The 25368-nt window shown below is 34.5% G+C and overlaps 1 long non-coding RNA gene across 1 annotated transcript in view; it reads right to left on the bottom strand.

The window, feature by feature from the left end:
* Positions 1–500: 500 nt before the first annotated feature.
* The window catches only part of LOC308644168, a 52887-nt gene continuing 28019 nt past the window's right edge, over positions 501–25368 (bottom strand). Inside the window, exon 3 of the long non-coding RNA XR_014020913.1 lies at positions 501–1505. This is a non-coding gene — a long non-coding RNA (uncharacterized lncRNA). The remainder of the gene's footprint in view (positions 1506–25368) is intronic.

The raw sequence follows: 25368 nt of genomic DNA on the forward strand, positions 1-25368 counted from the left end.
ATTCTAAGTTTGAGGCTAGCCTCAGGAATTTAGTGTGACTGGGTCTCTTTTTTTTTATTAAAAAAAAAATTTTTATTGATTTTAAAAAATAAATACATTACAATTCTTATTACATATATACAGCACAATTTTTCATATCTCTGGTTGTATATAAAGTATGCTGACACCAATTTGTGTCTTCATATATATACTTTGGACAATGATGTCTATCACATTCCACCATCCTTGCTAATCCCCTGTCCCCTCCCTTTCCCTCCCACCCCTCTGCCCTATCTAGAATTCATCTATTCCTCCCATGCTCCCCCTCCCTACCCCACTATGAGTCAGCCTCCTTATATCAGAGAAAACATTCAGCATTTGTTTTTTTTTTTTTTTTTGGATTGGCTAACTTCATTTAGTATTATCTTCTCCAACACCATCCATTTACCTGCAAATGCCATGATTTTATTCTCTTTTATTGCTGAGTAAAATTCCATTGTGTATAAATGCCACATTTTTTTTTATTCATTCATCCACTGAAGGGCATCTAGATTGGCTCCACAGTTTAGCTATTGTGAATTGTGCTGCTATAAACATTGATGTGGCTGTGTCCCTGTAGTATGCTGTTTTTAAGTCCTTTGGGTATAGACCAAGGAGAGGGATGGCTGGGTCAAATGGTGGTTCCATTCCCAGTTTTCTGAGGAATCTCCGTACTGCTTTGCATATTGGCCGCACCAATTTGCAGTCCCACCAGCAATGTATGAGTGTGCCTTTTTCCCCACATCCTTGCCAACACTTATTGTTGTTTGTCTTCATAATAGCTGCCTTCTGACTGGAGTGAGATGATATCTTAAAGTAGTTTTGATTTGCATTTCTCTGATTGCTAGAGATGATGAGCATTTTTTCATATATTTCTTTTTTTTTTAAAGACAAGGAAAGATTTATTTTTTTTTAAGAGAGAGGTGAGAGAGAGAGAGAGACAGAGAGAATTTTTAATATTTATTTTTTAGTTTTCAGCTGACACAACATCTTTGTTTGTATGTGGTGCTGAGGATCGAACCCGGGCCGCACGCATGCCAGGCGAGCGCGCTACCACTTGAGCCACATACCCAGCCCCTATATTTCTTGATTAATTGTATATCCTCTTCTGAGAAGTGTCTGTTCAGGTCCTTGGCCCATTTGTTGATTATTTTTGTTTTTGTTTTTTTGGTGCTTAGCTTTTTGAGTTCTTTATATACCCTAGAGATTAATGCTCTATCTGATGTGTGAGGGGTAAAAATTTGCTCCCAGGATGTAGGCTCTCTGTTCACCTCACAGATTATTTCTTTTGCTGAGAAGAAACTTTTTAGTTTGATTTCATTCCATTTATAGATTCTTGGTTTTAGTTCTTGTGCTACAGGAATCTTATTAAGGAAGTTGGGGCCTAATCCCAAATGATGAAGATTAGGGCCTACTTTTTCTTCCATTAGACACAGAGTCTCTGGTTTAATTCCTAGGTCCTTGATCCATTTTGTGAGACTGTGTCTCTGAAAAAAAAAAAAAAAAAAAAAAAAAAGACAGAATGCTGAGGATGTAGCTCAGTGGTAAAATGTCCCTGGGTTTTATTCCCTGTACTAATACTACCTCCCCCACCCCCCACACACATACACATGCAATGCAGGAGGAGGTAATCATAATTGTTAAGAAAAATGAAACATTTTTACTTTATTTTTTCATTAACTTTATATTTAGGTTAATGAAGTGAAAAGCAAAAAAAAAAAAAAGGAAAAACAAGAAAATGGTGGAGGATGTTAAATTTTGCAGATTCGATAGGTACAGTCTTATTGGAACTCATTTATCATAGCCTGATAATCTGGCTGCTAGCCTTCTTTAGCCCCTCACTTTGTCTAATCAGAGGCTGAACCAGGAGACATACTAGTCTGGTTGAGAAGTTTCTTGTTGCATCTAGGTGGGAATCAACTCCTTAATTTTTTCTGGACATTATATTAACTGCAGGGAGTTTTTACTTAAGACTGTTTCAAATAGAGCTTCTATGTTGGTAGAAATTCACCAAACCTCAAGAAACAGAAAAAAGTGAGTTATGAAATTAGGGGTTTATTATTTTTAGTTATTCATATCTGGAAGCAGGAAGTCCAGGGTTGATACTGGGGCTTCATGAAGTCCCTAAGATTCTCCTATGTCTGGATTCAGTAATTCTTACCATGTTCTTAGGGTCTCACGATCACAATATACTTGCTCTACCCTCCACCATTATGTTTCTGGGCAGGAAGAAGGGCAAGAACAAAACATTTAGTCAGCTAAGTCCATGCTCCTTTTCAGGAGATGTCCCAGAAGTTCTAGCCACTGACTTCTGCTTGTATTGCATTGGCCAGAACAGTGTGAAATGGCCATTCACGGGTACAACAGGAGCTGGAATTGACATTTTTTGGATTGGCACATTGCCACCCTGAGAAAAAATTAAGGTTCTGTTAATAAAGAAGGGGAAATGGATATTTAATAAGCAACCAGCAGTGACTGCTACATTCCATACCATTTTATTCAAGTTAATGTGCCTTCTGAGTGAGCAAACCAAGTTTTGGGTAACAGAGTTTATATTCTGTGAATTCTTTTCTCCTCAATGCATCCACAAAGACACATTTATGATTTTTATATTGGTATTTAATATTATGTAAAGTATAATTTGTTAATATAGAGTATCTTGAATTTATTTTATTCATAGATGCATTTTTTTTTGCAATTATTCATTCAGCTTCTTCTAATGGCCAGACTTAGTTTCACAGATGCCTTAAATTCAGCATGTTCAGTGTCTTTATGTCCCAAACTTCTACCTCCTCTGTGTTTGCTCACCCTACTGAACATACTTGCCTGGGACAGAAACCTGGGAGTTGTTCCTGAATCCTCCCTCATGTTCCTTCCCACCCACAACAATTTGATGTTAGAGTTTTGTCCAAATAGTGTACTGAATATTCTCAAATATGTCCCCTTCTCTCTAATCCATTGTCACTTCTTAGGTTCACCTAGTTTTAGCTGAGTTGTTGTACCACCAATATCTGATTCTTAGATTTCTTCCATAACAGTATATTCCAGGATCTGAAAATAATTGGTAAATTTAAAATTACCACCAATAATAATATTGTGTTTCTATTTGGATGACATTTAAAAAATATAAGCAATTGTGAATTATCTGAAGTCTGCCTTAGAACTGAGTATTGACAATTGATTTCAGTACCTGCCTATACATGTGTGTTTTCATTGTATCAATGGGAAATTTAATATGCAAATTTTCACAATTGCAAGAGCTATAAGCATAAGATACTTCCACCTACCTGTAAGTTTGTATATATCTAGGTAACAGTATGCTAAAAGTATCTAAGTGGTACTTGAGGTCTATAAAAACTTTTAAAGAATTTTCCTGTGTTGGACACTGTTCATTGTTAAAATTAATATTTGTTGCTTGGGAAATATTAATGCTGGTCATCTAATTGTGAAGATCAAATTCTCCCGCCTGCCCAAAGTAGTTCTCATTAGTTGAAGATGTTAGTGATTTTACATAAACATTGATATTTTATCGTATAGTATTTCTAACAGAGTCTAAACTTGAGACAGTATCTTTTATAAGGAAGATCAATGGTCTTCCTTTAGTCAACACAGGGAGTTCATTAGAAACATTGCTGTCACCAATATCACACCATTGAGAGCATGTCATCTGCTGAATATTGCCCACCTAACAACTTAGTGCTCATACATGCAGGTACAGAAAGGTTAAGAACCTGCCCCAAATCACACAGGTTTAGCAGCAGGACCAGGATGCCCACCTGATAGTCTGGCTCCTGAGGGCATGCACCTCATTTGCATACTTCACTTCCTCTCAGGATTCTATTTCCCAGGCCAGCCGATTTCTCCTAATTGTTGCAGAATATTCATCCCCCAGGGGTGTCAATTTATGATCTATATCCTCCTTTCCTGAATAAAACTAATAAAGCTCTGTCTGTATAAATGACCTGTGTAAATGTCTCTTGGCATGATGGCTCATGAGGAAATAGAAATTATATTTTGCAGTCCTTGTCTGGTTTCCTCAGTAATGGATTATGTCTACAGGATATGAATTCAATCGGTTGAAAAAGTGAAAGAATTATCATTAATAATGATACAACTGACATCATATGGCTCCTGATGTGATACATTGAGAAGGACACAGCATCACCTATGTGATAGTTCTGCTAAAACTGTTTCACCTGAATGTAATCATGAGGAAACAATCAGACAAATACACATCAAAGGACATTCTACAGAGCAACTGGCCGGGACCCATCAGAGGCATCAATGTCACGAAAGACAAAAAGGCTGAGGAACTCTTAAGATTGATGCAAATGACAGGGACAGAACAAAAAAATGCAATGCATGATCTTTGTTTTTTAAAATCTTGAATCAGGGGAGAAAACAAATATAAAGGAATTTTTTGTGACAAATGGGAGGTTTTGAATATGTGCTGCATGTTAGATAATGTTAAATTTTTGGAGTGATAATTATATAATAGTTTTATATAAGACTGTCTTTTTTCTTGGGAAATAAATAATGCAAAAAAACAAATAATCTATGTTTATTGTACATATATGTTTGCATAATACAAAGTTAGCAAAATGTTAGCAATTACTAAATTTAGATAAATTATAAATTTATCTAAATTTAGATAAATTATAAATGAGTGATTATTGTACTATTTCCCCAACTTTTCTGAAAGCTTGAGATATCTATTTATCTATTTATATGATTAAAAATCAAGCAAGATTAATCCAGTGTTGGCTGTTGCTGAATCTTCATGTTGAGTACAAAGGGATTCATTATGTTATTTTTAGATATTCAAGATTTGCCCCAAAAATATATTAAAAAAGGGAATGATTTGGATTTTATGATGCTGATTTCAATAGATGTTCCATAAGAAGGATAGAGGGTTTCTCTTTCTGTATCTCATAACCACTTACATCACTCCTACTCAGCTCCAGCTACCATTTTCTCTTGACTAGACCCTGGCCCCATCCCACTGCATTTCTAAACTGGAGGCCAAATTGATTTTTAAAAAATGCAAAATTCTAGGCCTTGCCCCCAAACTCTTCAGGGTCTGCCAATTGTATTTGGAGGAAACTTTTTACCACCCAAGCTCAGCTTGAGTCCTCCATATTCTGCAGCTTTTTTCACTGGTTTACCAGCTCATGGATCCTTAGTGCTTCTTCATTATTTACTACCACTTTTCATGAGCTTCTTTCCAGGCTTATCTGCCTAGGATAAAGCCCCAGTATGGTGGGCAAAAATTTCCGTGGTAATATTCCCATGGGAATTATAATTCTCTAGGATTGAATTAATACTTTGCTCTCACTGGGTTGCTAGCTATTTGAATTAATACTTTGCTCTCACTGGGTTGCTAGCTATTTGAAATCTATTTTGTTCACTGTTGGGTCAATAGTAGGTATTTGTAATATATATACACACACACACACACACACACACACACATATTTGTGTTGGGGATTGAACCCAGAGCCTTGTGCATCTGAGGCAAGTATTCTACCAACTGAGCTATATCCCCAGCCTGATACATATTTTTATCAATATTTTTTTTACTAAAAATATTTAGCATTTTTTGTCTTTATAGTGTTCCATTGTTGTTTTCTTAAAAAGATTGAAGATGGTCTCTTGAGGCTTAATTTCAATTCTTAAATTTATGTGGTTCTTTCTCACAATATAGAAACATTATATTGTCAGAATGCTCCCTGAAAAATTGGTTAAGTCACTTGGCTTCTGTTTCCCTTCACAATTGATATGACTTCATGCAAAATGATGCAGCCACTCACATCATTCTGTCAGCCCCCATCAAGGAAATATTGTTTTCCAAAATTAAAATTGTGAATCAACTCACAGGAGGATGTTGTCAAATAAACAAAGAATCATCACTTATATTGCACTGCCAACTTTTTGATAAGCTTAATTCCTCTAAATGCATTTAACTTTAATGAAGAGTAATACAATTTAATAACAACATAAAATGGAATCATTTATCTTCCTGGTTCTAGACATTGGGCAGATGTCTTCTGCTTAATACATTGTTTCAAGATGCAAAAGTTCATTCCTTCTTCAGATTTGTCTCTCCTTATTTCTCTCTCTCTCTCTCTCTCTCTCTCTCTCTCTCTATATATATATATATATATATATATATATATATATATATATATATAGTTTGGAAAGTGATCTATATGTGCATGCTTAATTAAATCACTTATTAGGCTATAGAATTTATAGTTGGTAATCTCTGGGATTTGTTGTTTCAAGTTCCTGAGGCAGTGATATTTACATAACCCTATAAAATTTGGTAATTATTAGTATATTATTCAGGATCATTTCAGTTGAAAGTGACATAAAACCAAATTCAAACTGACTTAAGCAAAAAAGGAAATTTACTGGCATTTGTAACTGGGGAAACCTAAGTTGGGATGCTGGTTTCAGGGGCTCAGATGAAGGGACAGGGGCCTCTCTTCAGCTCCTGGCTTGCTTTCCATTTTGCTACTGTCATTCTCAGGTAAGCTCTCTCCTTACAGGTAACAAGGAAATATTCATTAAGCAACATAGTAAGTGTTGATATAGGTTGACCTTGGATGTTTACAAGTGGGGAAAGGGGTTTCAGCTGAACCTAAACTGGGATTTAGAGTGTGCCTCGATGTCTATTTTGTGATATGCTTTATTTTCTGTTTATTCAAATTAATTAATTAATTAATTATGCTTATGCAGAGATTTTGTTAAAAGGCTGCTGGGAAGAGGGCAAAATGGGAGCTATGACTTATATAGCCTTGGGTCTAAGTTATAAGAGGGTGAAACAGTTGCTTTTTTACAAAGAATTTCATAAAAAAATTACGAAGGGAATGTAGCACGACCTTGGTGCACTATAGGTGTGATAGCTTTGCAGCTATGTTGCTGAAAGACAAGACAAGATGGCATCTCACAGAGAAGCAGTGATGAGTGTAAAGACTATAGTTTCTTCCTTGAACATCCTCTGGAGACTCCCAGAGCTACTTGGGTCCCTGGGGCTCAGAGCCAGGGAATTGTGCTTATAGAAATGGTAGACTTAGCCCTCTTTTTTAATGGAGAGTCTTTTAATTAGTTTTATGGGATAAACTGCTAGACCCCAAATGGTTTCTTATTGGGAGGAAAGCAATACAGAGCACATTACCAGTGTTGAGTCAGGATAAATGAAAAGATTCAAGAAAATAGGATATTGTATGTTGACAAATATTTCAATTTGATGATACACTAAAATAGGCAACTTATATAGAAAGTCAGTGGTTTCAAAACAGGATGTTTCTCATTTACTGCCTATCAGAAAGCCAAATGATTGCTTTGTATGGGCTTCCAAAGAGAGCACCAGTACTAGAAGAGTACCGTTACAAATAATTGAGCAACATTGATTCCTCACATTGAGAATTGAACATTACTTTTCTACGTACATATATGAATACACGACCAATGTAATTCTGGATCATGTACAGCCAGAATAATGGGAAGTTCTACTCCATATATGTATAATATATCAAAAGACATTCTACTGTCATGTATAACTTATAAGAACAACAATAAAAAGATTTCTCATATTGAGAACACTCTTCTCATATAACCTTTTCTCAGGTTCAAAATATTTAACAGTTTTAAGAAACATATAAAGATGGAATTGAAGGGACTTATACATTCAAATCAGTCACATTGTCTGTAAAAGTTAACTGTAAATTGTTATCTAGGTAAAAGCCTCTATTACTTTTGTTTGTGTAAGCTCAGATTCTGAATAAAACTGCTGCTGGCAGAATGCTCATTAAAGTGGATTTAAATTCCAAATGAAAAGTTATTGATTTCCAAAAGGGCAAACATAGCTAAGCTCCTAGAATCATCTGAAGTTATTAAATTACCAATTTAGCCTCCGTTATCTTTTTAAAAAATATTTTGCTTGTTTATTAAATAAACTGTATAAAGTATAATGCTTGAAATGAAACTGAGAGATATCAGCCAATAACTACTTTCCACAGACATTTAAAAATTAATGGTCTGCTGAAAAATGGTGATGAGTTTTGGTTTCCTTTGCCCCAAATTCCTGGCCTTCATAAAAAAAATATAGCCTACTTCATGTCTCTAGGAAGGAAGGATTAAGATGGAGATCAGATGATAAATTTTTAGCCATCAGTATCTGGCCAAAGAGCCTAACTTAGCCCTATCACATTTCCCATGTATATTTATGTACTGTACCATTTGGGTATTATAATAAAATTTTTTTATCTGTCCCTGGAGGCAAAATTGAGTTATATATTAAATGGCTATTTTCTTTGTTTTCTGCTTAGGTATGCATGTAATGTGGTAGCATAATATATATTCCACACTTGTTTCATTCCAGCAGAGAGATAATATTTTTCCAGCTGACAGAGTAAAGACATCCTGTGCTCCCAGCACAAGAGAGAACATATTGGCAGGATAAAATACAGATGTTCCCAGTGTTTTTTCTACCTCATGGTTGTTTTCAGCCGAGGTTAACTTTCATGGGCATATCTCCCTGTCCTTGTTTGGGCAGTCGGACACAAAAGTCTACAGTAATTTCAAGATTGTAAAAGATGGTTTCAAGGAAAGTATTTCAAAATGTTTTTAGTGGGGGAAGTAATTTAAAAATTCATCCCTTCCAAAACTATTTCTTTCATAAGAATGTTGAAATAAAAATAGCTTTTCTACATCTCTATAAGAATGAATTTAAAGGATATTCAATTTTTCTTTTAAGGGATTTTATTTTTCATAAGTTAGAAACAAATACAAAATTTTTTCTTATCATAATCTAGGAAAAATAAATGCAAAATTCTGTGAAAAGATGGTATTCTAAATACATGTTTGATGCTTTCCTCTTCCCTGTTCCAGGCCAAGGAATATAAAAGGGATATAGCAAGACTGTGTATCATCATCAGAAAATTCTTATCTTTATCCATGAGACTGTGGAGTTTTGATTGGAAATGGTGGAGGCCCTGGGAGTGAATGAAGAGGGCACTGACCACCCGCTTTTCACATTTAGGCTGCTCATGTTGGAAAAATTAATTCTTCCTCTGTAATGATAAGAGAAAAACTGCCAGATAAATTAAGAAATTCAGTGGTTCAAATGAGGTGGATCAAATGTGTGCACTCAGATTAAATAACATCTATTAAACTGAGTTGCCATTAAATATGAACTTGGGGAGCTAATTTTCTTAGATTCAAAAGGATCTTATATTAATTTTTGTAATTAAAGAGTTCTATAAAGAAGTAAAAATCTAGAAGAAGCATTATCTCTTGGAAGTAAAAAGAAGAGTATCTATGGAATATTCTTCCAGAATTCTGAGTACAAACTCCAAGAGTTGGAAATTTAAAAGATTGGAAGAGGAGTAGCAGTATTGCCATCATAAGAGTTCTAGAAGGGGAAAACAATAGAAATAGCTGACAGGCAGTAATAGAAGAAATATAAGAACACAATTTTTCTGAGTTGAAAAAGAAGTTTTATCAAAGACCAGTTGAGTATAATAAAAAAGGGATTGTATTTATAAGGTTTACCATATCTTTGAAAAAGAGGAAATGCTGGAAAATTCTCTCTCTCTCTCTCTCTCTCTCTCTCTCTCTCTCCCACACACACACACACACACACACACACACACACACACACACACGTCTGGCATTAGACTCCTCACTGGCAATACTAATGCTAGAAGACCTCAGAGGAATCTTCTGAAGGGAAAGCATTATATTCTAAGAACTCTAGACCAAGCCAAATTGTTGTCTAAATGTGAAGGTAAATAAAACCCTGATTTGAATTCCAGAACTGGAATAAGAATTTAGAAGCTATATGACTCATGTATGCTTTTTGGATAAAAGAACTTAAAGTAGACACTTGAATAAAAACTATTCAAAAAAGAGGATTTGAGAAAGGCAAGGCCATATTTTAGAAAAAGTAGAGGTGAGCAATAAAAACTTAATTTAACTGTAAAGATTGTTTGAAAGGTGGTTGTGAAACTAATTTCAATTTCTAACAAAACAGTGTTAGATCTATATAATATCTATAATATTACAAAAGACCTACAGTTCCCTACTTGTGTATGGTAAGGAGAGATGTGGGGAAAGAGGAAGTAAAGTGAGATAAAATTTTTATTTAAAACTAGGAGGGTTTATACATTTAACTGTGTTCTTGACATTAGTAAAGAATAAATTAAAATGTATTTTAAAGAATTTTAAATAAAACTAATTTTAATGAGACTATTAGAGAATACTATGTAAGAAAGAAGAAAAAGAAATACAACTATACATCATGCACAACCACAAGAATGGGAAGTTATACTCTATTTATGTATGGTATGTCAAAATACATTCTACTGTCATGTATAACTAAACAGAATAAAATAAAAATTACTTAAAAAATAAAGACATTCTTATTATTCCAAAGGATGGCAAATTGTGTGTATGTGTGTGTGTGTGTGTGTGTGTGTGTGTGTGTGTTGTGGAGGTTCAACAAGAAAATATGATTAAAAGAATCCATGAAATAAGATGAAAGGAATAAAAAGAAATATTAGGTTTATTATTTGAATATACTAGTTTTCTCTATTATAATTTTATTTCCAGGCCTCAATAGAGTAACGTTATTGGATTTCACCTCCCACTATGAAACTAACATAAATATGTTGAGGTAATTATTTTTAGCATTGGCAAATGGGCAGTGCAGGCATGTCTTAGAGACAGAAAATACATGAGGTGGACTCTATTATTTTATGTCCGAGGGTACTTTCCTGAATATGACACATAGGGGTGGATCCCAAGTAAAGATCACCTATCTTACTGAGTAGGCAAAAGTTCAAATACAGGACTAGAGAGGTAGTTGGGATTTTTAAGCTGGGGTTCCAGAGAAAAGGGACCTATACAGAAGGAGGTTGCAAGATCTTTGTGGGCATTCTTCTTAGCTCTTTGGATGAGTTTTGCATGTGCAGGTTGAGATTCTGCAAGATGTCAAGAGTTTGCAAGGCAATGGCTGCTATGGAACTAATGCATGGATAGAAATGCCAGAAGTCTGCAGTGCTAAGAGACATTGGAACTTTAATCCAAATGTTGTGAAAGACTTTATCAAGTATGTCAGTCATTCAATTGAGACTTCAGAAAGGGCGCTCTTTAGGGAGCAAGGAGTAATATATTACCTGAAGATTAAGACAAAAACAATCTATATAATTCATCTCAAGCAAAGTATATGATGAAGCCAGAAAGATCAAATACAAGTCAATAGTGTAGTCATTGGCCAGAAGAAAACTCTCCACTTTTGAAAGAAAGATAACACGGCCTGATAATCAAATTATGACATATGCAAAGACACAGAAAAATGTGACTTGTAATCATGGTTTTCTTTTGGTACTGGGGATTGAACTCAAGGTCACTCATCCACTGAGCCACGTCTCCAGACCTAGTTTGAATTTTATTTAGAGACAGCGTCTCACTGAGTTGCTCAGCTCCTCGCAGTTGCTGAGGCTGGCTTTGGAATTGTGATCCTCCTGCCTCAGCCTCCCAAGTTGCTGAGATTACAGGTGTATGCCACTGTGCTCAGCTTAATCATGGTTTTTAAGTATGCAATAGAGAGATCCCAAGATGGCTCAGATTTTAGTTATCACATGGTTTTAAAAAATTAGTTCTTTATAGTCATTCATACCATTAAGATTAATTTTGACATAAATATAAAAGCATGGAATATAATTTGCTCTAATTCAGTCCCCAGTACTTCCTCTTTCCCTTCCCTCCTCCCTCTCCTCTATTCTATTGATATTTCTGCTATTTACTTATAGTATTTTTTAAAAATTAGTGCCTTGTGGATATAGAAATGGTTAGATTCACTGTATCACACTGTTTTTTTTTTTAAATATTTTGCTTTAGTTGTAGCTGGACACAATACCTTATTTTATTTTTATGTGGTTGGTGCTGAGGATCAATCCCAGTGCCCTGCACATGCTAGGTGAGTGCTCTGCCGCTGAGCCACAACCCCAGCCCTTGTATCACACTGTTTTAAAGGCAACGAATATAAACATGTTTGAGGATTTAAAGAAAAATATGGACATAAGGAACTCTCAAAAAAGAAATACAAGATATTAAAAATAACCAATTATTGAAAGTTTTCTCTGATATATGGATGCTGATCCATAATGCGGATGTGGGGGGAGCATGGGAGGAATGGAGGAACTTTAGATAGGGCAAAGGGCAGGGAGGGGAAGGTAGGGGGTATGGAGGTAGGAAAGATGGTGGAATGAGATGGGCATTATTACCCTATGTACATGTTTTAAGACATGAATGGTGTGACTCTACTTTGTGAACAACCAGAGACATGAAAAATTGTGCTCTGTATGTGTACTATGTATTGAAATGCATTCTGCTGTCATGTATAGCAAATTAGAATAAATAAATAAATTTAAAATTAAAAAAAACAATTAAAAATATTAGAAGTTATAGTTTCCGTCAATGGTTAAAGAGGAGAATAAACATTTCTGCATAAAAGGTCAAAAGACTTTAAAACATATCAATAGAAAATATCAAAACTGAAAGTCAGAGAGAAAAAAAGACATTTAAAAATTAACAGAGGGCTGGGATTGTGGTTCAGCAGTAGAGCATTCGGCTAGCACTGGCGGGACCTGGGTTCGATTCTCAGCACCACATTAAAAAAAAAATAAAAATAAAGGCATTGTGTTTTGTCCATCTACAAAAAAAAAAAAAAGATTCTCGCTCTCTCTTTAAAAAAAAATTAACAGAACCTCAGTATTTAATGAGATGATATCAATTGTTCACATGTAATCTAAGTCTCAGAAGCAAAGGAAAAGAGAATGGGTTGGAACTACTTCAAGAAACAATAACACTCTTCTTGCTAAGGATTGCTTTGACTATTCTGAGTCTCTTATTTTTCCAAATGAATTTCATAATTGCTTTTTCTATTTCTATAAGGAATGATGTTGGGATTTTAATTGAAATCACATTGAATCTGTATAGTGCTTTGGGTAATTTGGTCATTTTGACAATATTAATTTTGCTTATCCAAGAATATGGGAGATCTTTCCATCTTCTAAGGTTTTCTTCAATTTCTTTCTTTAGTGTTCTGTAGTTTTCATTGTAGAGGTCTTTCACTTCTATGTTGATTCCCAAATATTTTATTTATTTTGAGGCTATTGTGAATAGTTTTCCTAATTTCTCTTTCAGAAGATTCATCACTGATGTATAGAAATGCATTTGATTTATAGGTATTGATTTTATATCCTGCTACTGTGATGAATTCATTAATTAATTCTAGAAATTTTTCTGGTGGAGTTTTTTGGATCCTCTAAGTATAGAATCATGTTGTCAGCAAATAATGATAATTTGAGTTCTTCTTTTCCTATTTGTACCCTGTATCCCCTTAATTTCTTTCATCTAATTGCTCTGGTTAGAGTTTCAATGACTATGTTGAATAGAAATGGTGAAAGAGGGCATCCCTGTCTTGTTCTAGTTTTTAGAGGGAATGCTTCCAATATTTTGCCATTTAGAATGATGTTGGCTTTGAGTTTAGCACATACAGCTTTTACAATGTTGAGGTATAGCCTCTTCAACAAATGGTGCTGGGAGAACTGGAAATCCATTTGCAGCAAATTGAAAATAAACCCCTATCTCTCACCATGCACAAAACTCAACACAAAGTGGATCAAGGACCTAGAATTAGACCAGAGACCCTGTGCCTAATAGAGGAAAAAGTAGGCACAAATCTTCATCATGTCGAATTAGGCCATGACTTCCTTAACAAGACTCCTGAAGCACAAGAAATAAAATCAAGAATTCCTAAATGGGATGGATTCAAACTAAAAAGCTTATTCTGAGCAAAAGAAACAATCAATGAAGTAAAGAGAGAGCCCACATTTTGGGAGCAAATTTTTGCCACACACATATCAGATACACCACTAATCTCCAGGAAATATAAAGAACTCAAAAAACTTAACACCAAAAAACCAAACAACCCAATCAATAAATGGGCTAAGGAGCTGAACAGACACTTCTCAGAAGAAGATACACATTCGATCAACAAATATATGAAAAAATGTTCAACATCTCTAGTAATTAGAGAAATGCAAATCAAAAATACTCTATGATTTCATTTCACTCCAGTCAGAATGGCAGTTTTCAAGAATACAGACAACAGTAAATGTTGGTGAGGATGTGGGGGAAAAGGCATACTCATATATTGCTGGTGGCACTGCAAATTGGTGCAACCACTATGGAAAGCAGTATAAAGATGCCTTAGAAAACTTGGAATGGAACCGCCATTTGACACAGCTATCCGACTCCTCAGTCTATACACAAAGGACTTAAAATCAGCATACTATAGTAACGCAGCCACATCAATGTTCATAGCAGCTCAATTCACAATAGCTAAATTGTGGAGGCAACCTAGATGCCCTTCAACAGATGAAGAAAATGTAGTATATATACACAATAGAATATTACTCAGCTTTAAAAGATAATAAAAGTATGGCATTTGCAGGTAAATGGATGGAGTTGAAGAATATCGTGCTAAAGGAATTATGCCAATGCCAAAAAAACCAAAGGTCGAATGTTCTCTCTGATAAGTGGATGCTGAGGGGGGAGGCATGGGAAGAGGGAGGGGGAGGCATGGGAAAAATGGAGGAACTTTGGGCAAAGGGGAGGGAGGGTTGAGAGGGTTCATGGGGGCAGGAAAGATGATGGAATGGAGTGGATATCATTACCCTAGATATATATAAGATGGCACATAGGGTGTGATGCTACATCAAGTACAGCCAGAGAAATGAAAAGTTGTGTTGCAATTGTGTACAATAAATCAGAATGCATTTGCTGTCATATATACCTAATTAGAATAAAAAAGAAACAGTAACAAAAATTAAAAACTGGTGAAAAAGGTAAATCTTTTAGTTTTAAGAGACTCATACAAACCAAAACAGTATCTCTTTCAAAATATTCTTCAAGAGTGAAGGTTAAAAAATATTTTTAGGTGAATATAAGTTGAAGAAATTTGTCTACAGTATTCATGCCACTAAACCACATGCTTAAGAAAATTCTGAGGGCTGAAGATAACACTTGAAACTATAGGAGAGAGTGAAGATCATTAGACCTAGTACATCTGTATATAAGCATAAATGAATTTTGTTTTTTTAAACTTTAACTTTTTTAAAAGATAAGGTATTGGTTCAAGTAAAAGTAATAACAATGTATTGTGGCATTACTAACATATGTAATACTAAACTATGACAACAGCACTAAAATTTGATGGGGTAAATGAAATTCTGTTTTGGGAAAAATCTTAAATTCTATGTTAAATGTAACGATATCCATTAGAAATAGATTATTGTAACTTAGGGATTTATACAGTAATTTCTAAAGCAATCATTAATACACACAAATGTGTGCACATACATGCATACAGAGTATGCGAGAGCAAAGAATGAGTACAAGCTCCATAAAATGGAATATTAAAAAAATACTTTATTAATCTAAGGAGGAAGACAATTACCACCAAAGAAACAAACATGAGATGAGATAAAAAGAAGAAATTGCAAATGATAGAATTAAAGGCAACCATATTAATAACTATATTCAACATAAAATGTACCAAATATATAATTAAAAGTGAAGATTATTAGACTGACTTTTGTAATAGAAGCCAACTAAATGGTATCCATAAGAAGTACTCTTTAAATAAGATCATGAAGATTGGTTGAAAGACATGAAGAATATATACAAACAGTTACCATAAAATAATTTATGTGACTGTATTAACATCAGATAAAGTAGACTTGAAGACAAGGATTATTATTACTACAGATAAAAAATTCATATAGAAAAAGTCAGTTCATCCAGAGGAGTCAACAAGCTTAAATGTATATGTATATTTATGTAATAAAGGTTTAATAAAGACTGTGGCACATAGTAAGAGTACATTAAGTGTAGCTATTATTAACATAAAGATGACTCAACACTAGGAAATCCTTCAATGTAATTTACTAAATAAATAGATCAAAAGAGAAAAAAATTCATGACCTATCAATATGAACAATATAATTCATTTGCTAAAATTTGATAATCACTTCTTACTTGTTTTTAACAAGTAAAAAATAAATTTTGGTAAGCTAGCAATAGAAGGAATTTCCTTATACAAACAAAGATTAGCATAAACTGAGAACAAATACAATATTTGATATAAAATGTTGAGGTACTCCTACTAAGTCTAGAAATAAGATGAACTTCCTCCTGGCATTGTTGCCATTTGAACTTGGTCTTACCTCACTCAATGCAAGAAGACAAAAAAAGAATAACATGACATGAATATTATAAAGGAGAGATTTAGTTATAATTATTTACAAACAAAAAGTTTCCTTGAAAATCCAAGAAATTACTTGAAAAATTTATTAGAATCAATAGCCCCTTCCCAAATATAAAGACAATATTTTGAAATATCAATCCTTCTAAGTCAATTTAGAAATGTCATGCAATACAAGTCATTATTTGCAAAGTTGATCTTATAAGTCAAATGGCAGAGAAAATAACAAGTCCAGCCTGAAAATTCTGGGAGGAAAAAAATGGGGAACTTCTCTTTCAGAAATTAAAACACATTCGAAAAGATCATTGTAAAGGTGAAGGTTCGTGCAAGTATAGGCAGAGATATTGGTTAATAAGATTTAATATGATCTAGAGAAAGTAATATGGACATTGGAATCCAGGCAGGCCACATAGTAGCTATGCATTCCTGGAATGGTACTCTCTGTGCCTTAGTTTCCTTATATGTAAGATGGAGATCATGATACTACCAATACTTTGTGGTTGCTGTAAATATTAAATAAGTTAATATACCTTAGATGAGTGGGTGGAATATAGTCAGAATCATGTGAGGGTGATTGCTATTAATGATAAAGGTGACAAATTAGTAGGAAGATGATGAATTAGTCCACTAGTTAAGGTAAAGTTTGGTTGCCCATTTTGAAAGAAATAGTTAGAGATGATTGATTTAAACACAGTTAGACATATATACTTTGAGTCATACCAAAAGAGCTACACACAAAACTGTATAAAAACTAGACAAAACTGATATAAAACTAAGTGGAACTGTAGAAAGAATATATATATTCATAAGCTTGGGATGAAGAAGCCTACCTAAGTAAAAAATAATAAACTGTTAAAGCCACAAAGGAAAATAATCACTTATTTAAATACATTAAAAACTAAAAATAAATTTCTGTATCAAAAAACCCCATATTGTACAATGTCAATGGCCAACCCACATCTGGAAATGTGTTTGCATTATGTTAGAAAGGATTGATATCAATATGAATCAATAGGAAAGAGACAAACACTAAAATGTAAAAGTGAGAGAAAATATTAAAAAACAATTCATATAAAAAGAAATACAAATATAATCAGAAAACCCTACAAAAATGCTTGACTTTATTGGCAATCCTAGAATGTAAATTTATATGATAACAGTTTAATCATTTTTTACTCATCTGATTAGCTACAATATAAAGGCTTGAAAATACCCAGAGTTGGCAAGGATGTGGCAAATTAGCCCACTGATAATCTGTTGGTAGGAAGATAAAGAGTAAAGTTTCCAAATAATTCATCCATTTATTATTTTACATGTGTGTGTGCATGCACACACACATGCATTATGTGTTTATCTGTAAGTATGTGAAGACATTAGAAAAATACTGAAAAGAAAGTACTAAACTGTTAACCCTGGTTAATTCTGGGCAAAAGTAGGGATGTGAGGTATATCCTCACATTTTTATTCTTCATACTTAGCTATAGTTTTAACATTTTATAATGAAAACCTGCTGATGCACATCCTATATTATAAAGGTCAATGAAACAGAATATCTATGAAAGAAGTTGAAGTTGCACTATGAGGCAGACTGTTTCTTGGCAAATGCTCTTAACTTCATAGCTAACTCCTAGGACTAAAGTTGTTGCAGAGCAAAGACATGCAATATTTTAATTAATTAATTTGGTATGGTAATGTAATGCTGAAAGTGAATCTGATAAAGGTAATAAAAACAAAGCTACAGTTCATACTTGTAAACACAGAGGCAAGCATTTAAAGTGAAGTACTAGAAAATCCCGTTGATAATGAGGTGATACTTATTCTCCAAATGAAAAAGTTGCTTAATACTATGACAAATACTAATGTTTTCATAGGTTAAAAGAGACAAAGCACCTGGCTATCTATAGTGACTTTTCTATTCATTGATTCATTCATCCAACACATTTTTTTGGGCCTGGGATTATTCTTAGTTCTGGTGTGATATCAAACACTAATATGTTAAAATATGAGGAATTTTTAGGTAGGGGAAGTTCTATATATAGAAGAAATAGATTAATGTTAATAAAAAAAATTGCATGTTGGGGAAAACCAGGAGTGTTCTCATTCAAGTTGGGAACAATACAACAAAATGTCCCCATTATTAAAGCTGTATTCCATAAGTGCTATCTAATGCAAAAGGATAATAAAAGGAATGAGTGATATGTATCTGAAAAAAAATGATAATACACCATTATAATTACTTGCATATTTTTGTAATTGTCTTCCTAGAAAATGGAAGATAATCATTTGAAAAAGTATTAAGAGATAAGCATTCAGTAAAGTGGTAAGTTACAAGGAAAATATAGAGCTTCCCTATGTATTAGCAACATTTAGTTATAATATATAATGGGGAAAGATGTCATCACAGTAACAAAAAAAAAATATTATACTGTGCCTAGGCATAAATGGCAGAAAATACATAGGACTTTTTAGAAAAAAACATGATACACTCTTTTGAGGAAAGAAAATAAGTCTTAACCATGTTTCTAGAGGGAAATATTCAGGATTATAAAGATGTTTTTTCCCTAAAAATTATATTTTTATAAACTCAATGCAGTTCCAATGAAAAGAGTAAGGGGATTTGGGGAGATTTAGAAGTGATTCTTATTTAATTTTTAGAAAAATTTTATTGGCAATAATTGCATATTTTTATGGGGTACAGTGTGAAATTTTGGTATATTTATATATATGTACATATATATTTTTGGTACTGGGGATTGAACCCAAGGATGTTTAATTCCTGAGTCAAATCCCATTTTATACTTAATTTAAAGAAAAGGTCTTGCTAAATTCCTTAGAGCCTTGCTAATTTGCTGAGGCTGGCTTTGAACTCACCATTGTCCTACCTCAGCATTCTGAGCTGCTGGGATTACAAGCCTGTGCAAATGTGCCTGGCTATATACTGTGTTTTGATCAGCTCAGGTTACTTAGGTTATCTATCATCTTAAGCATTCATCATTTCTTCATGATGAGAATAAATCTTTATTTTTGTCAAAGATACAAATGTTCACTCTAAATATGCTGAGTTCTGCTATCTTAGAACAGCAATACTTAGCTTTTTTCTTTCCAGCTTCTGATACCCAAGTCAACAATTTTCAACACTTTAAGCAGTTTTTACTGATATTTATATCTGTATTTTCAAACAAGTGGATTTTTTCAACTATTTAAGTTTCATTTTTCTCTTTTTGTTTTGAATATTACCTATTGATTTCCTAATGTGGAAGATAGATTTAATTTTCTTACCCTCTTCTCAAATCCCAAACTGTCACACTCTTATCATTCAAACATACTACACAAAAACAGGCATTTCATCTTCTTCTCTTCCCACTCTAATATTTTTGGTTCTATGTATATCCAATGTTAAAATTAGAACGTCTATGTAAATATTACTCACAGGTGAGTGTAACAGCATCTTATTATCTTTCATATGTAACTTGCTTTTCTAGGACTCAAAATTGCTTGCATTTTAAAAAAAAAATTGGCACACAATAGTTGTACATATTTATTGGGTTCAAAGTGAACTTGTTTACATTATAAGATGGTTAAATCAGAGTAAATAGCATATTTATCATTTTATACGGTTACCATTTCTTTGCAATGAGAGCATCTGAAAACCTTTCTAGCTGCTTTGTAATATACAGTACATCACCATTAATCACAGTCACCCTACTGTGCTATAGACCAGTAGCACTTATTCCTCCCATCAACTTGTAACCGTACCTGTTGTTAATTATCTACTTTTTTAAAAGTTGTTTTATTATTGTTGGAGATGGGGAAAAGCAGAAAGAGTGGGAAGGGAGGAGGGAGAGAGGAAGAGAGAGAGAATGAATATGAAAAAATATCTCAATAGAATTTCTCAGTATAGTTAAGCATTTGAGAAAAATCTAAGAATTCCATTTTTCTTTTTTTAAAATATATAGTTTTTAGTTGTAGATGGACACAATATCTTTATTTATTTTATTTGTTTTTATATGCTGCTGAGAATCAAACCCAGTGACTCACATATGCATGGCGAGCACTGAGCCACAACCCCAGCTCAAGAATTCCAGATTTTACCAAATGCCAAATGTTTTCTCTAATATATGAATGCTGATCCACAATGGAGTGGGTGGGGGGCAAGGGAAGAATGGAGGAACTTTGGATTGGGCAGAGGGAAGGGAAGGGAGAGGAGGGGTTTGGGGTGGGAAGGACAGTGGAATGAGATAGTAATTGTTACCCTAGGTACAGAATGATTGCACAAATGGTGTGACTCTACATCGTGTACAACCAGAAAAATGAAAAGTCGTGCTCTATCTGTGTACAAAGAGTCAAAATACATTCTGCTGTCAGGCATAACTAATTGGAACAAATAAAAATAAAAGAGTTTCAGTTTTTGAGAATATGCATTGTGGGCCCATCCTTCCACTCTATAAAGGAATGCCCACTCTCTGGATATGTCACCTGTCTGCATTTAAGGATCTCTCCTTGTCATCCTGGGAATAGAACTTTTCCTTTTTTGATGTTGGAGTTCCCATTTGCTGGGTTCTGTGTCTTCCTCTTTTATGAATTCCACTCTTGTACATGGGAAACACTTTATTCATCAGAGTCCAGGGAACTGGGTGACAGTATTGGCTTCTTGTCCTACTAGGTCCTAGAGAAAACTGTTGTCACTCTGCCTCTTTCATCTCAGACTTATGACTGGTATCCTCTGGGGGAACTGTGCTCCTATCACTGCTCCTTAGAACCCTAGAAGCCTCTGCAGTCTGCATGCCAGAAACTCTGTCACTGTATTCTAAAATTAATCTGTTAAGCCCTTTTTAAATAATACATCTTCATAATTTATGTTTCTAAATGTTAAGACATGTTAATGTTAAGAAAAATCCCCATTCGGTTCATGTAGGATGGAAAAAATTGAGCTCAATCAGGTGGTACCTGAGCGGGATAATTCTAAGTTGGTGGGTAAAACTACCTATTATGACAAACCTAGTTTAATATACACAGTTGTATTTTTTAACAGCAATTATTTCAGTAAAAGTAGTGATAGACTCTCCTGTGACCAAGATATTAGTCAGGCTCCTCTGAGTCCTCTGCTGAACTAGGTTTGACTCTGAGTGTCCTTCCCTGTTCTCATAGAATCCATTAAGAGCAAGAATCCTGCTAAGTCAGTTTGGGGAAAATCCTCCATTCTTTTTTTTTTTTTATTGGTTGTTCACAACATTACAAAGCTCTTGACATATCATATTTCATACATTAGATTGAAGTGGGTTATGAACCCCCAATTTTACCCCAAATGCAGATTGCAGAATCACGTCGGTTACACATCCACAATTTTACATAATGCCCTATTAGTAATTGTTGTATTCTGCTACCTTTCCTATCCCCTACTATCCCCCCTCCCCTCCCCTCCCAACTTCTCTCTCTACCCCATCTACTGTAACTCATTTCTCTCCTTGTTTATTTTCCCATTCCCCTCACAACCTCTTATATGTAATTTTGTATACCAATGAGGGTCTCCCTTCATTTCCATGCAATTTCCCTTTTCTCTCCCTTTCCCTCCCATCTCATGTCTCTGTTTAATGTTAATCTTTTCTTCCTGCTCTTCCTCCCTGCTCTGTTCATAGTTGCTCTCATTATATCAAAGAAGTCATTTGGTATTTGTTTTTTAGGGATTGGCTAGCTTCACTAAGCATAATCTGCTCTAGTGCCATCCATTTCCCTGCAAATTCTATGATTTTGTCATTTTTTATTGCTGCATAGTACTCCATTGTGTATAGATGCCACATTTTTTTATCCATTCATCTATTGAAGGGCATCTGGGTTGGTTCCACAGTCTAGCAATTGTGAATTGTGCTGCTATGAACATCGATGTGGCAGTATCCCTGTAGCATGTTCTTTTAAGGTCTTCAGGGAATAGTCCGAGAAGGGCAATAGCAGGGTCAAATGGTGGTTCCATTCCCATCTTTCCCAGGAATCTCCAAACTGCTTTCCAAATTGGCCGCACCAATTTGCAGTCCCACCAGCAATGTACAAGTGTACCCTTTTCTCCACATCCTTGCCAGCACTTGTTGTTGTTTGACTTCATAGTGGCTGCCAATCTTACTGGAGTGAGATGGTATCTTAGGGTGGTTTTGATTTGCATTTCTCTGACTGCTAGAGATGGAGAGCATTTTTTCATGTACTTGTTGATTGATTGTATGTCCTCCTCTGAGAAGTGTCTGTTCAGGTCCTTGGCCCATTAGTTGATTGGGTTATTTGTTATCTTATTGTCTAATTTTTTGAGTTCTTTGTATACTCTGGATATTAGGGCTCTATCTGAAGTGTGAGGAGTAAAAATTTGTTCCCAGGATGTAGGCTCCCTATTTACCTCTCTTATTGTTTCTTTAAAATCCTCCATTCTTGATATCCAACCACTCTTGATATCCTCCTGATGTTCTTCCAGCAATAATCCTATCAAATTGGTTTAAAAAGAAAACCATGCTCCTCAGTTAAAAATCCCCACGTCTTTGTTGGAGTTAGAATTGAGTCCAATTTCAGTCCCCTACTACAAGACTCTGATGCACTGGTCTATATAGCTATTGTCCTGGCCTCTTCCCTTTGAATGAGATCTGCCTTGCCATCTTTAACAAGTGTCATTGATAATTAAAAAAAAATATTAGCCAATGACACATGGTATAAATCCATGTCTATGAATCAGCATTCTATATAAACTTTAAAAATAAATGGGGCTGGGGTTATAGCTTAATGGTAGAGTGCTTGCTTAGCATGTGTGAGGCACTGGGTTTGATTCTCAGCACCTCATATAAATAAGTTAAATAAAGGTCCATCGATAACTAAAATTTTTTTTAAAAATAAATGTTCAAATGTAAGAAAGCTTTGTCTTTAGGAAGCCTAAGAAGAAACTCAATTTTTTGGTGGTGAGTTCCAGAATAAGTATAATTATAATTTAAATTTCTTGGTAATGGGTATGTACATAATAGTTAACTGTTACTTACCTGTTTAAATAATTGTGAGAGCTAGCAAAGAGAATAAATAATTTTTTTCACATTTTTAAAAACATTAATATCTGTTTCTATGATTCCAGGAACATTATCTACCAAGAATTCAACTAAAAAATCTTTTAATAGAGTGTTTAAATATAAAGATGAGATTATTTTCTGCAAGTCAGGGGTTTAAATTTCTTTAATAGAAAATTTTAATTTAATTTTAGTGGTACTGGGATTTAGCTAAGGGGTGCTCTTTCACTGACCCACACTCTATTCCTTTTTATTTTTTGAGATAGGGGCTCACTAACTTTCCCAGATTGGTCTCAAACTTGCAGTCTTTTTACCTCAGCCTCCCAAGTGGCTGGGATTAAAGGCATGGGACACAGCACCTGGCTTAAGAAAAGTTTGAGTAGGAATCAGATAGAGACCCATCAATATGACCTTTAGTTTTACTCCTCCAATTGTGTTTAGTATTCCTGTTCTCACAGGAAATTCTCTTCCTGTGGAACAAAAACATGGAAAACATTTCCTCTCAGAATTGGGACTTTGTGTTAGCATCAGTTTCTCTCTACTTAGGGTCATGTACAGCAGCACTAAGAAAATGGGATTGGCTTTAAGGGGTTATAACACATAAATGAGGAAAGTAAAAGTTAAGAACTAAGGAATTACATGATGACAGCAGGTGTTCCAAGATACTATATTCCACAACATTAATTAGGGAAAATAGTTGTAGGTGCTTTCATGTTCAATGTTAGACCACTTTGAGTTGAATATCATGCACCAATAGTTATGTGAAACTTATTCTTTACATCAGATTTGGAGTAATGTGATTTCAGAAGACCTAGAAGGGAAGCAGAAGATCGCAGAATAGAATTTATGGGCATGCTCTAAATTTCTCTTATCTAGTTCTAGGCTATGGTTCGAATGCCTGTTCCCTCTGAAGCTCATGCTGACATTTAACTGTCATGTGATGTTATCGGGAGGGGGACCTTTAAGAGGTGTTTAGGGCCTCAGGGCTCCCCCTCATGAATGCACCAGGGCTGTTATTGAGAAATTGCGTTCACTGCACTCTTCTCTTTCCTCCCTTGCCCTTTTTTCCTGTGCCTTGTGATGCTCCTGTCAAGCATGATGCAGCAAAAAGGCCATCAAAAAATGTCAGCACCTTGATCTTGGACTTCCCAGTCCCAAACCATGAGAAATAATGCATTTTTTCAATACTTTCTTTTGTTTCAATTTCATTGATTTCCGCTCTGATTTTAATTATTTCTTGCCTTCTGCTACATTTGCTGTTGTTTTGCTCTTCCTTTTCTAGGGCTTTGAGATGAAGTGTGAGCTCATTTATTTGTTGGTTTTTTCTTTTTTTGAGGAATGACCACCAGGCGATGAATTTCCCTCTTAAAACTGCTTTCATTGTGTCCCATAGATTCCGATATGTTGTGTCTGTATTTTCATTTATCTCTAAGAATTTTTTTATTTCCTCCTTTATGTCTTCTGTAACCCATTGATCATTCAGTAACGTATTGTTCATTTCCATGTGATGTAGGATTTTTCCTTCCTTCTTTTATCATTGATTTCCAGTTTCATTCCATTATGATCAGATAAAATGCAAGGTATTATCTCCACCCCTTTATATTTACTGAGGGTTGCCCTATGGCATAATATATGGTCTATTTTTGAGAAGGATCCATGTGCTTCTGAGAAAAAAGTATATCCACTTGATGATGGTTGATATATTCTATATATGTCAGTTAAGTCTAGGTTATTGATTGTGATATTGAGTTCTATAGTTTCTTTATTCAACTTTTGTTTGGAGGATCTGTCCAATGGTGAGAGAGGTGTGTTGGAGTCACCCATAATTATTGTGTTGTGGTCTATTTGATTCTTGAACTTGAGGAGAATTTGTTTTATGAACGTCGCAGCACCATTATTTGGTGCATAAATATTGATAATTGTTATGTCTTGTTGGTGAATCGTTCCTTTTAACTGTATATAATGTCCTTCCTTATCCCTTTTG

This window comes from Spermophilus citellus (genome assembly GCF_964194105.1).
Source record: "Spermophilus citellus genome assembly, chromosome: 1".
Lineage (NCBI taxonomy): Eukaryota > Metazoa > Chordata > Mammalia > Rodentia > Sciuridae > Spermophilus > Spermophilus citellus.